This window comes from Notolepis coatsorum (genome assembly GCF_963971535.1).
Source record: "Notolepis coatsorum genome assembly, chromosome: 4".
NCBI lineage: Eukaryota > Metazoa > Chordata > Actinopteri > Aulopiformes > Paralepididae > Notolepis > Notolepis coatsorum.
In genome coordinates, this window is record NC_140168.1 from 21045221 (window position 1) to 21056841 (window position 11621).

Genomic DNA, 11621 nt, shown 5'->3' on the forward strand with positions numbered 1-11621 from the left:
TCTATTCTATACTCCTATTCTTAGAAGCTTTATATGTGTGTTGTGGAGCCCATCAGGGAGTATAGCCGTTACCTGGGCTTCAGCCTATAATGGGGATCCGAAGATTTGGATAAATGAATGAACGTACGGGTGATTACACTAACCTGCAGGAGGCGGAAGTATCCAGGTGTCAGTCTTCCTAGTCTGATGATCATGCCTGCTGCTGGAGGTGTCTCACTGCACTAGCCAACAGTGTAGGCTACCTGCAGAGGACCAAAGACACAGAGGCATTCTTCCATCACCGTCCAAAAGTTTCAATGTTGTTTACAGATCACGAGGCTCAAAGATGACTGTTTTATTTCTAAAGACAGGGAGCAGTCTGTGTGAATCCCTCTTTCAAGTTTCAAATATGTATTATGCCTGCCACCAATTATAGGCAGAAATATATTACTGGAGGTCTGGCCACACAAAGAAGGTCATTATGTCGACCAGGATAGGATGACATCGTCCATTCTCTTGCTATAGGCTGCATCTAGTTGTCTGGATGATCATGGGATCATACCACACGTAATAAAGTTACTCTCTGGCAACAATACACAGTAGCAGCCAACTTCAATTTGAATGTGGAATGTATAGTTTATTCAGCAATAGCATTCATAAGCATATATGCAGTTGTTATCTTGCATAAGGTAATAATAATAATAATAATAATAATAATAATAATAATAATAATAATAATAATACATTTCATTTATATAGCACACTTTAAACTCAGTGAGATGATCTCAAGGTTTATTCTGTGAGATCTCAAGGTTTATTCTGTAGAATTAAGTGTGACTGACTGCTCTGTTGTGCCCAGTGTCTGACATCACCGGAAGAAAACTCTGTTTACAAAACAATCCTTGGACTTGTAGTTTTGACAACTTTGTCTATAAAGCAAAAGGGTTGCAAGACATTAATCAGTAAGAAAGAAATTATTGTCGTTATAAACTACCCTCTATATGCTTCAATGAAACCTCAAACTGTGCAATAGTTATATTGTAGAGGATTTTACAATTCATATCAAACACTGTTGAATCTGTCACTATCCCCCCATCATCACACAGTATGACGTTTACCAGTCCTTGGAGTGAAGAATACAGTATGAACAGTATGAACAGTAATCCACAGGAACCCTGCTGGGTGCGTCCTCACCTTCATCAAGCCCTGCAGCAGCTGCCCAGCCAGACGGACACACCATGCACAGCCCGAGGTCGGCAGTGGAAGCCTGTGGTACTGAGGACGCTCCTGTGTGCCTCCGCTCTTTTGTATGGTGTGGAGCCCACACCCCGGACCCATCCAATGGGCTCAATGCACTCGCTCTCTGGCTGAACGGTCACAGACAACCCTCGCCGCAATAGACACACGTTGAAAGACTTGCACAGACACACAAACACACACATACACACACGGTGCAGCATAAAAAAAGCCACCAGCCTGTCAGATGTAATTTGGTCATCCGGTCAACAAAAATGGGAGAGAGAGAGAGAGAGAGAGAGAGAGAGAGAGAGAGAGAGAGAGAGAGAGAGAGAGAGAGAGAGAGAGAGAGAGAGAGAGAGAGAGAGAGAGAGAGAGAGAGAGAGAGAGAGAGAGAGAGAGAGAGAGAGAGAGAGAGAGAGAGAGAGAGAGAGAGAGAAATGCTTGACTGGACATGTGTGTTAACTGGATGCAGTAGGTTATGTAAGTTAAATATGAATCATAGAGGAAATACAATTTTGTCATCATCTGAAAATTGGCCTCTTCTAGTAGGGGCCATATGCGACCTTGATTGTTATGATATTGGCCTACATTGGAGAGAATTATATATTGTCTATGTTTAGATTAAATCAATGTTGTCTTTATTTTTGTTACAGCCTTATCATTTAAATGATATTTAACAGATTTTTTCCAGGGTTTCAGTGGGTCCATGATGACTGAAAGCAAACTCTACTCTGCTCAATATCCACCCATATCCTCCAATATGAACCATATCCTGCAACTCAGCACATTTGATTTCATCCAAGCCATGGATTGTATTTGCTGTAGTCTGACCCAGACATACAGATTTGGAGTGGCTAGTGGTCACAAAGGCCAGTCAGTCTTCGCCAGGGGAGGATAGACTACAAGATACTGATTGTGGGCTTTGTGTGACCTCATATTTGCATCTGCTCAGTCAGTAAAAACAATATAAACCTTGTGGGTGCTGGTTATGTATCGGCTACTACTATTATAAAAAAATAAAAGTGTGTTTTATTATTATTTTGTTGTTCCAAGCTCTAAACCTAGGTTTTCTTTCCTTTCTGTAAAGTACTTTGTACTCTGTTTCTTGAAGTGTGTGTATATATTTCTGTATTTTTATTATAGGCCTTCTTCTTCTCTGTATTTTGTGACTCTGTACATTGTGTGGCAGGATGGTCAAATCCAAATGATTACGCTGCTCCGGTGTTGTAGAGCATTCCTACTCCCTCTCTCTATCTCCAACTGTATCTGTAGGGTCTCTCTCTCTCTATCTCCAACTGTATCTGTAGGCTCTCTCTCTCTCTCTCTCTATCTCCAACTGTATCTGTAGGCTCTCTCTCTCTATCTCCAACTGTATCTGTAGTCTCTCTCTCTCTCTCTCTCTATCTCCAACTGTATCTGTAGGCTCTCTCTCTCTATCTCCAACTGTATCTGTAGGCTCTCTCTCTCTCTCTCTCTATCTCCAACTGTATCTGTAGTCTCTCTCTCTCTCTGTTACAAAGGATCAGATTAAACCGAATATATATATTTATTTATTTATTGATATATATTGCATAGTATTTGTATATCGTTTGATATCCCCTGTATATTCCTTGTACATATACACGGAATATCCCTTTAGCCCAGACCATAATAGTTCATTCTCCTATTGGACAGCGGTCCACCGGCGCCAGGGACCGGCCTCCGGAGCCAGGTTCAAAGTCACCGTCAAGATGTGTCTGGACATGCCCAACCTTGCCCAGGGATACGCGACAGAAATGAGAGTGGAACTAGTTTGTGCACCGTGCGTATAAATACGGCGCAGGTGAATGTAGAAGCCCCTTAGCCCCTTACCTCCGTACCCTTCGTCCATTTAGTATGTTACCGATAAGTTGAAGCCTCACCCACGATACAACGTGCGGTGAAGTATGGCCTGTTTGGCCTCAGAATAGAGCATCGAGACCGCGTGCGAATTAGTAACTGAATTGTCAGAGTTTGGCGCTATACCGTCGAGTGCGACATATTTCTATTGAGTCTTCAATAGTCTATTTGTGTATAGTGTATCGTGCGGTTAGAATCCTACAGTGACCAGCATCTCCAACGCTTCCTCGTGTTAGCTAGAGTTCTTATCCAGGCTGGGCCGACCGCATGGCGCTTTCACCCGAGGAGACCTAGGCGAGAGCCGTATGGACATGTACACTGGATTAATCTACCCGACGACTACATAGCCCTTTGCGGCTGGAATATATTTGCTTTGGTCCTATGATTTATGGAGCGGATAATCGCTGACGCCTGCACGTGTTGGATTTACCCCGAGAGGAGTCAAGTCGAGTCGGCGCTCAGAGAGCCTGAGGCCGCCTAGCTTTCTTCACTGTAGAGCTACAGTCTACAAGAGAACCAAGCTGTATTCGTCTGTGGATCAAGAGGCTACTGCACCGGCTTCTGTACCTGAAGTCTCCCTAGTCATCGTTGACCAGACGTCCTACTACCGACAGATCTTCTACCCCCCTTGCTGGCTTACAACCAGTGGGAACCCCTTCCAGTATCTCCCGCTATCACTAGTGCACCATAGATATAATTCCCTAAGATTCAGGTTGTATAATTACCTCCTGCGTAACCAGAGAATGGACATTCGTTATTGATTTGCCTACGCATACTCCTTTGCCTTACAAGTGCATTCAAAGAATAATGTAAAGTATCCTATGTACCTTTTGCTCCATTAAATACTTGATTAATACCTTTGACTGGAACCGATTTCATTGTGGGAAGTGTTCATCATATTCATATATCGTGTACTGTATGGCCAGTAATTAAAGTACATAAAGCGGTAGTGGTTTAATGATACCATACTTATCAATACAGTCAGGGAATTGTACCCCTCAGTTACAATTGGTCCTTCGAGCCGGAGGGTAACTAGTGTAATATTAATATAGTGGTATTAATATTGACATGGCCTATGATGAACACTCCACAAAACGGTTCTCCTAAAGTAGATCGCCCGCAGCGTTGACGGCAGACACCTCAGTACTTAGAGGATTACGTTGCCAGTATACTACCTAGCCTTCTACAGACGGTAAACGCGGAAAAAGTAGATAGTAAAATTATGTCCGACCCTATCGCCCAGGTTACCCCGCCAATAGAGGCCCTAGTGGGTTCTAATGTAACTGACCAAGCTCACGGTAGGGACCAGGAGGGACCTGACACGACTTTACCCCCCGCCAAGACCGAAGAAGTAGTCCCCGGAGAGCTCCAGGATAAAGACAGCTCTCCAGGGATGGAACTTTACCCGCTACAAGAAGAAGAGACCCCGGAGATGGATCTCCAGGACTCGCCACAGGAGAACAGATCTCCAACGAGTACTGCCAGGAGCGGATCACCTCAACCAGCGTCTTCCCCCAGCGGGGCGGACAAGATGCTGGCACAGGCATTCCTCGCCAGCCTAGCAGCCTCTACAGAACGCGATCGACTCCAAGCACAGATGCTTAGCGAGCGCGAACATTCTTCCATGGAAAGAGAACGCATTCAAGCGCAGCAACGGAGCGACGAAGATCGTATACGTCTAGAGATTAGACGCCTTCAGACGGAAGAGAATATGGTAAGAGACAGGGCCGAAGCAGAGCGCGCCGCCGCCGAAGCCCAGCGCGCCGCTGCCGGTGCCCAAAGAGAAGCAGAGCGCGCCGCCGCCGAAGCCCAGCGCGCCGCTGCCGGTGCCCAAAGAGAAGCAGAGCGCGACATCGCTCTCACCAAGCGCGAAGCCGAGCGCGACCGATTACAAGCGCAGATAATGGAGCAGCTGATCGCCAGGGCGACACCCCCTCCCTCCGCACGGGGTTCCAGGGCCTCGTCAAGACACGGGTCAAGGGCACCCTCCCCTACCCGATCAAGCGACCCTGAGCCCGACCACCAGAGAGAGCCTATACCCCCCTCCGAACTCCTTCCCCGACCGGTCCACGCGAGGACCAGCTACAAGGAAGAAACGGTCTACACCGCGGAGAGGCTAAATAGACGACTACAGGATCTAGAGGACCTGCCAGAGCAAGAAGAAGAGGGAGAGGAGGAGAGTCAAGCCCGACAGCAGCACAGAACTCCACAGGACCAGGAGGTCCAGTACAGCCCAGGCTCTACCCCCGCGGCTCTGCGCTACAGACCCCCGACTCAATTCACGGGTGAGCTTGACGCACGACCAGCCCCGAGGAATAGCACCTGGATACGCGGGCCATGGTACCCAGCAGGTACCAGCCCACCAAGAGGCGTAAGAGGAGACTCGCCTAGGAGGCCTCTCTTCCAACGCTCACCGATGTGCCAGCCATCCATGGCATCATACATTGGCACACCGACGTTTCCGGACTTCACCCACGAGAACAGAGCACAGTACACCGAGCTACGAATGTGCTTAGAGACAATGATGTCCGATGTAGCAGACGAACCGTACAAGTATGCTATCCTACTGAAGCACCTCAAGGTGCCCCGAGCGCACAATATAGCGCTGGCCTATGCCACCTCTACTACCCCATACACAGCGGCTCTAGCAGCACTCGACCAAAGATATGGACGTATATGGGATTACGTAATACAAGAGATAAGGCATATTGACCGCCTACCCCCAGCCACAGACAATCGCTCACTAGATGACCTGTCTATCAAGGTACAATCCCTGGTAGGGATGCTGGGGGCGCAACGAGAAAAGGGTATGCACGAACTGTACGCGAACTCTAATGTCGAGAGGATTTTAGAGAAGCTTCCGCCCGCCCGACAAGAGCGCTTCAGGCGGCAAAGAGACCACCGTGATCCTAACGGTCCCGAGCCATCCCTCCTAGACCTAGCCGACTTCCTAGCAAGAGAAGTCAACAGCCTACGGTTGGATACGTTCATGCGGAGCACCCCAAGCTCCAGAGAGGGACCTAGGAGAGCAAACGATGGCCGAAGATTGGTGACCGTCATGCACCAATCAGAACCAGTACCGAGCAGCAAGAACCACAGTACCCCCTCGATGAAAGAGAAGTGGAAGATGGTGTGCCCGTACTGCGAGAAAGAACACTGGTTGTCACAATGTGACACATTCAAGAAGATGACCGCCGATGAAGTGGGTCAATGGATAAAGTCCAACCGACGCTGTTACCGATGTGCGCGCAGTCACATGGCAGCCGAGTGCCGCTTAAAGAAGAGGTGTAGTCGGTGTGACGGAGCCCACCTAGATGTCCTACACGACAGTAACAGAAGAAAGCCTGCACCCTCAAGCAGCACAAAGGCAAGTGTTATGTACATTGACCCCGCCAGCAGCGGGGGCGCCCGAGTGCTCTTAAAGGTGGTCCGCGTAACACTGAGTTACCAAGACAAGGTCATGGACACTTACGCCGTCCTTGACGACGGGTCAGAGAAGACCCTTCTCCTCGCATCCGCTGCGGCCCAGCTGGGGCTGCGGGGGAGCGAAAACCAGATGACGATTCGGACAATAAGAAGAGATCTAAAGACGATAAAGGGCGAGAATGTCTCCTTCACTATCGCAGCAAGCGGGCAGCCAGAGAGACGGTATAGGATTACTAATGCTTTCACCAGCCAAGAAATAGGCCTGTCGCAGTACACCTACCCCATCGCCAAGCTGATGGATAAATATGTGCACCTGCGTCAACTACCTATACCGCTCATAGACGGTGCCACCCCGACCCTGCTGATAGGCTCCGACCATGCAGACCTCATAGTCCCGATAGACCGGGTCCACACAGGGCCCAGAGGCTGTCCTGCAGCAGTCGAGACCCGCCTAGGATGGACATTACAAGGCCCCCTCGCTAAGTCTCTTAACCGAACAGCAGCCACTAGCTGCCTCCACTCCAGAGTGACAGAAGAAGACACCACCCTCCTACAGCATGTCGAGAGGCTATGGACACTAGAGACAATGCCCTTTAAGAACGAAAAGAAAGACATTCGTTCCAAGGAAGACATTTACGCCATAGCACTCCTCGAGCAAGGGACAAAGAGAGTCAAAGTCAACGGAGTGATGAGATACGCAACTCCACTCTTGAGGCGAGAGGGTATGCCTACCTTCCACGCCCCAAAAGAAGCGACGGAGCGGTATCTATTGAACACAGAGCGGCGCCTAGCCAGAGACCCCGCTCAAGAGACTGTGTACCGCGCTGAGATTAACAAGCTAATCACAGCGGGACACATAAAGAAAATTGACATTAAAGAGGCCGATCAGACGACCGAATCATGGTACGTGCCGCACCACAAAGTCCACCACAACGGCAAGGATCGTATTGTGTTCAACTGCAGCTACCAGATCGGATCACAAAATCTGAATAAAGAGCTCTTGCCCGGCCCAACACTCGGCCCCTCCCTACTAGGCGTGTTACTACGTTTCCGCCAGGACAAGGTGGCCATCAGCGGCGACATCAAAGGGATGTTCCTGCAGGTGAGACTAGTGGAGGAGGACAAGCCCCTGCTGCGGTTCCTATGGAGAGAGAGGATCGGGGATGAGCAACCAGCCATCTATCAATGGGAAGTCCTCCCTTTCGGAACCACATGCAGCCCATGCTGTGCTACGTTTGCACTGCAAAAACACGTCGCAGAGGACCCAGCAGCTGATGAAGAGGTCCGAAAAAGTGTAGAAAATAGTTTCTACGTGGACAACTGTCTGCAAAGCGTCTCGACGCCAGAAGAAGCCGAGGCCCTTCTACTCAAGCTCCGCGCCTCCCTGATCAAAGGCGGCTTTGATCTCAGGCAGTGGGCCAGCAGCGACCCGCAAGTATTGCGCAGCCTCTCCCCCGAGGACAAGACAGCAAGCAGCGAGACCTGGATGGCGACCATCCCAGGAGAAGCCCAAGAAATGACATTAGGACTAGTCTGGCGCTTCAAAACAGACTCGCTCCATTATAAACACACACCCCTGACCAAGGAGCAGGGAAGGTCGACTGCACTACCGACCACCAGACGGAGTGTATACAGAACACTCGCCAGACAATATGACCCGTTGGGATGTATTCTACCTTACACCACCAGGGCAAAGATGATTGTAAGAGCGTTATGGGACAAGGACCAGGGCTGGGACAACCCCATACCCGACCACATTGCATCCACATGGAGAGAGTGGGAGACGGAACTCAGCTCACTCCCAGGTGTTAACATACGCCGCAGCTACTTCCCACCCACAGTGAGGCCGGAGACGTGCCAGATGGACCTGCACGTCTTCAGCGACGCCTCCGAAGTAGCCTACGGCTCGGTGGCCTACTTGCGTGCCCGAGAGGAGGGAGGAGAAATACATACTGCCTTCATCCTGGCCCGCTCAAGAATAGCCCCACGAAAGCAACAATCTATCCCGCGTCTAGAGCTCTGCGCAGCCCTAGCAGGAGCGCAACTCGCCACGTTAATCCAACGTGAACTCACCATTCCGGTGCAAAGAACAATCTTGTGGTCAGACTCCACGACAGTACTCACATGGATCCGGTCTGATTCGTGCAGATACAAGGTCTTCGTGGGAGTCAGAGTCACAGAGATTCAAGATTTAACAGAAGTAGCAAGCTGGAGGTATGTGGACACAAAACACAACCCAGCTGACGTCATCACCCGGGGAATGACCCTGGATGACCTCACCCGTCACAACCTATACAGTGACGGGCCAGAGTTCCTCAAGCTCCCGGAAGAAGAGTGGCCTACACCCACCCCACGGGAAGCGAGTAAAGAGGAGGCAGAAAACAAGAAATCTATGTTCTGTGGATTGAACACACTCGTCTCCACAGACCCCGACATAGACGATTGCCTCACCCTAGAAAGTGCGCAGCTAAAGACATTCCTGTGGCACCACCCAGAGGTTCAGCTCCCTACTGACATTACTGCAGCTGACTACGAAGAAGCGGAACTTCTTCTACTACAACGAGCCCAGAGAGACTCGTTCCCCGATGAGCTAGACTGTCTACAGGGAGCAAAGCCCGTCCCATCAGACAGCAGACTGCTCCACCTAGCCCCCGAGAGCGACGCCCATGGTCTCATCAGAGTGGGTGGTAGTTTGCGGAGAGCCCCAGACTTACCGGATGACGTCAAGTACCCGATAGTCTTAAACAGCCGACACAAGGTCACAGAGCTGATCATAAAGAAATACGACGAGGATGTGCATCACGCCGGGGCAGAGAGAGTCTTCGCGGAGATCAGACGTCGTTATTGGATACTGCAAGGGAGAGAAGCAGTGCGGCGCTTCCAGCGAACCTGTCTAGACTGTCGTAAGTGGCGAGCGCAGCCCAGTATACCCCGGATGGCTGACCTACCTCCCTGTCGCCTCCGACTCTGCGACAAGCCCTTTCACTCCACCGGTATGGACTGTTTCGGCCCGCTGTATATAAAGAAAGGAAGAGGCACCGAGAAGCGGTGGGGTATTGTATTCAAATGCATGACCACCCGAGCGATGCATATAGAACTCCTTCCAACCATGAGCACAGACTCATTCCTTATGGCCTTCCGAAGATTCACATCGCGGAAAGGAAAACCGTCTATATTGTTGTCTGATCACGGGACAAACTTCAAAGGCGGAGAAAGAGAGCTGAGAGAGAGCTTCCAAGCTATGGGCCCAGAACTTAAGACCCACCTCGCTCCATACCAGATTGACTTCCAGTTTAATCCCCCGAACGCACCTCACTTCGGTGGAACTTGGGAACGAGAAGTACGTTCAATAAAGACAGCCCTGTACGCCGTGCTTGGGGCCCAGACCGTGGCGGAAGAAGTCTTAATGACAGTCCTCACGGAGATCGAGGGAGTATTGAACTCAAAGCCCCTCGGTTACGTCTCAAGTGATGTAGCAGATGTCGACCCAGTCACCCCCAACACACTCTTGATGGGGCGGCTGGACCCCGCGCTACCACAGACAATGTACAGGCCTGAAGAAGCGAACGGCCGAAGAATGTGGAGGTACAGTCAAGTACTGGCTGACAAGTTTTGGAACAGCTTCCTACTCCACTACCTACTGTCTCTACAGACCCGCCAGAAATGGGTGAAAGAGAGAGACAATTTGACAGAAGGAACAGTCGTCATGATTATCGACCAGTCACTACCCCGAGCTATGTGGCCGGCCGGCCGCGTAAGCAAAGTGATCACCGGTGCCGACGGAAAGGTCCGAGCAGCCGAAGTGCTCGTCCAAGGGCGGACCTACACCCGACCCGTGGCGAGGCTAATAGAACTGCCAAGGCTCCCCGATACCATCGATGACGACCATGACCCCATGACTTTGTGAACTGACAGACCCCTCACAGCAGACATTGAGTAGTGGACAGTGCGGTTAATCTGTCTCTGCTTAGCTAATTAGGTGGGCTAATTAGGTGGGCTGTTACAAAGGATCAGATTAAACCGAATATATATATTTATTTATTGATATATATTGCATAGTATTTGTATATCGTTTGATATCCCCTGTATATTCCTTGTACATATACACGGAATATCCCTTTAGCCCAGACCATAATAGTTCATTCTCCTATTGGACAGCGGTCCACCGGCGCCAGGGACCGGCCTCCGGAGCCAGGTTCAAAGTCACCGTCAAGATGTGTCTGGACATGCCCAACCTTGCCCAGGGATACGCGACAGAAATGAGAGTGGAACTAGTTTGTGCACCGTGCGTATAAATACGGCGCAGGTGAATGTAGAAGCCCCTTAGCCCCTTACCTCCGTACCCTTCGTCCATTTAGTATGTTACCGATAAGTTGAAGCCTCACCCACGATACAACGTGCGGTGAAGTATGGCCTGTTTGGCCTCAGAATAGAGCATCGAGACCGCATGCGAATTAGTAACTGAATTGTCAGAGTTTGGCGCTATACCGTCGAGTGCGACATATTTCTATTGAGTCTTCAATAGTCTATTTGTGTATAGTGTATCGTGCGGTTAGAATCCTACAGTGACCAGCATCTCCAACGCTTCCTCGTGTTAGCTAGAGTTCTTATCCAGGCTGGGCCGACCGCATGGCGCTTTCACCCGAGGAGACCTAGGCGAGAGCCGTATGGACATGTACACTGGATTAATCTACCCGACGACTACATAGCCCTTTGCGGCTGGAATATATTTGCTTTGGTCCTATGATTTATGGAGCGGATAATCGCAGACGCCTGCACGTGTTGGATTTACCCCGAGAGGAGTCAAGTCGAGTCGGCGCTCAGAGAGCCTGAGGCCGCCTAGCTTTCTTCACTGTAGAGCTACAGTCTACAAGAGAACCAAGCTGTATTCGTCTGTGGATCAAGAGGCTACTGCACCGGCTTCTGTACCTGAAGTCTCCCTAGTCATCGTTGACCAGACGTCCTACTACCGACAGATCTTCTACCCCCCTTGCTGGCTTACAACCAGTGGGAACCCCTTCCAGTATCTCCCGCTATCACTAGTGCACCATAGATATAATTCCCTAAGATTCAGGTTGTATAATTACCTCCTGCGTAAC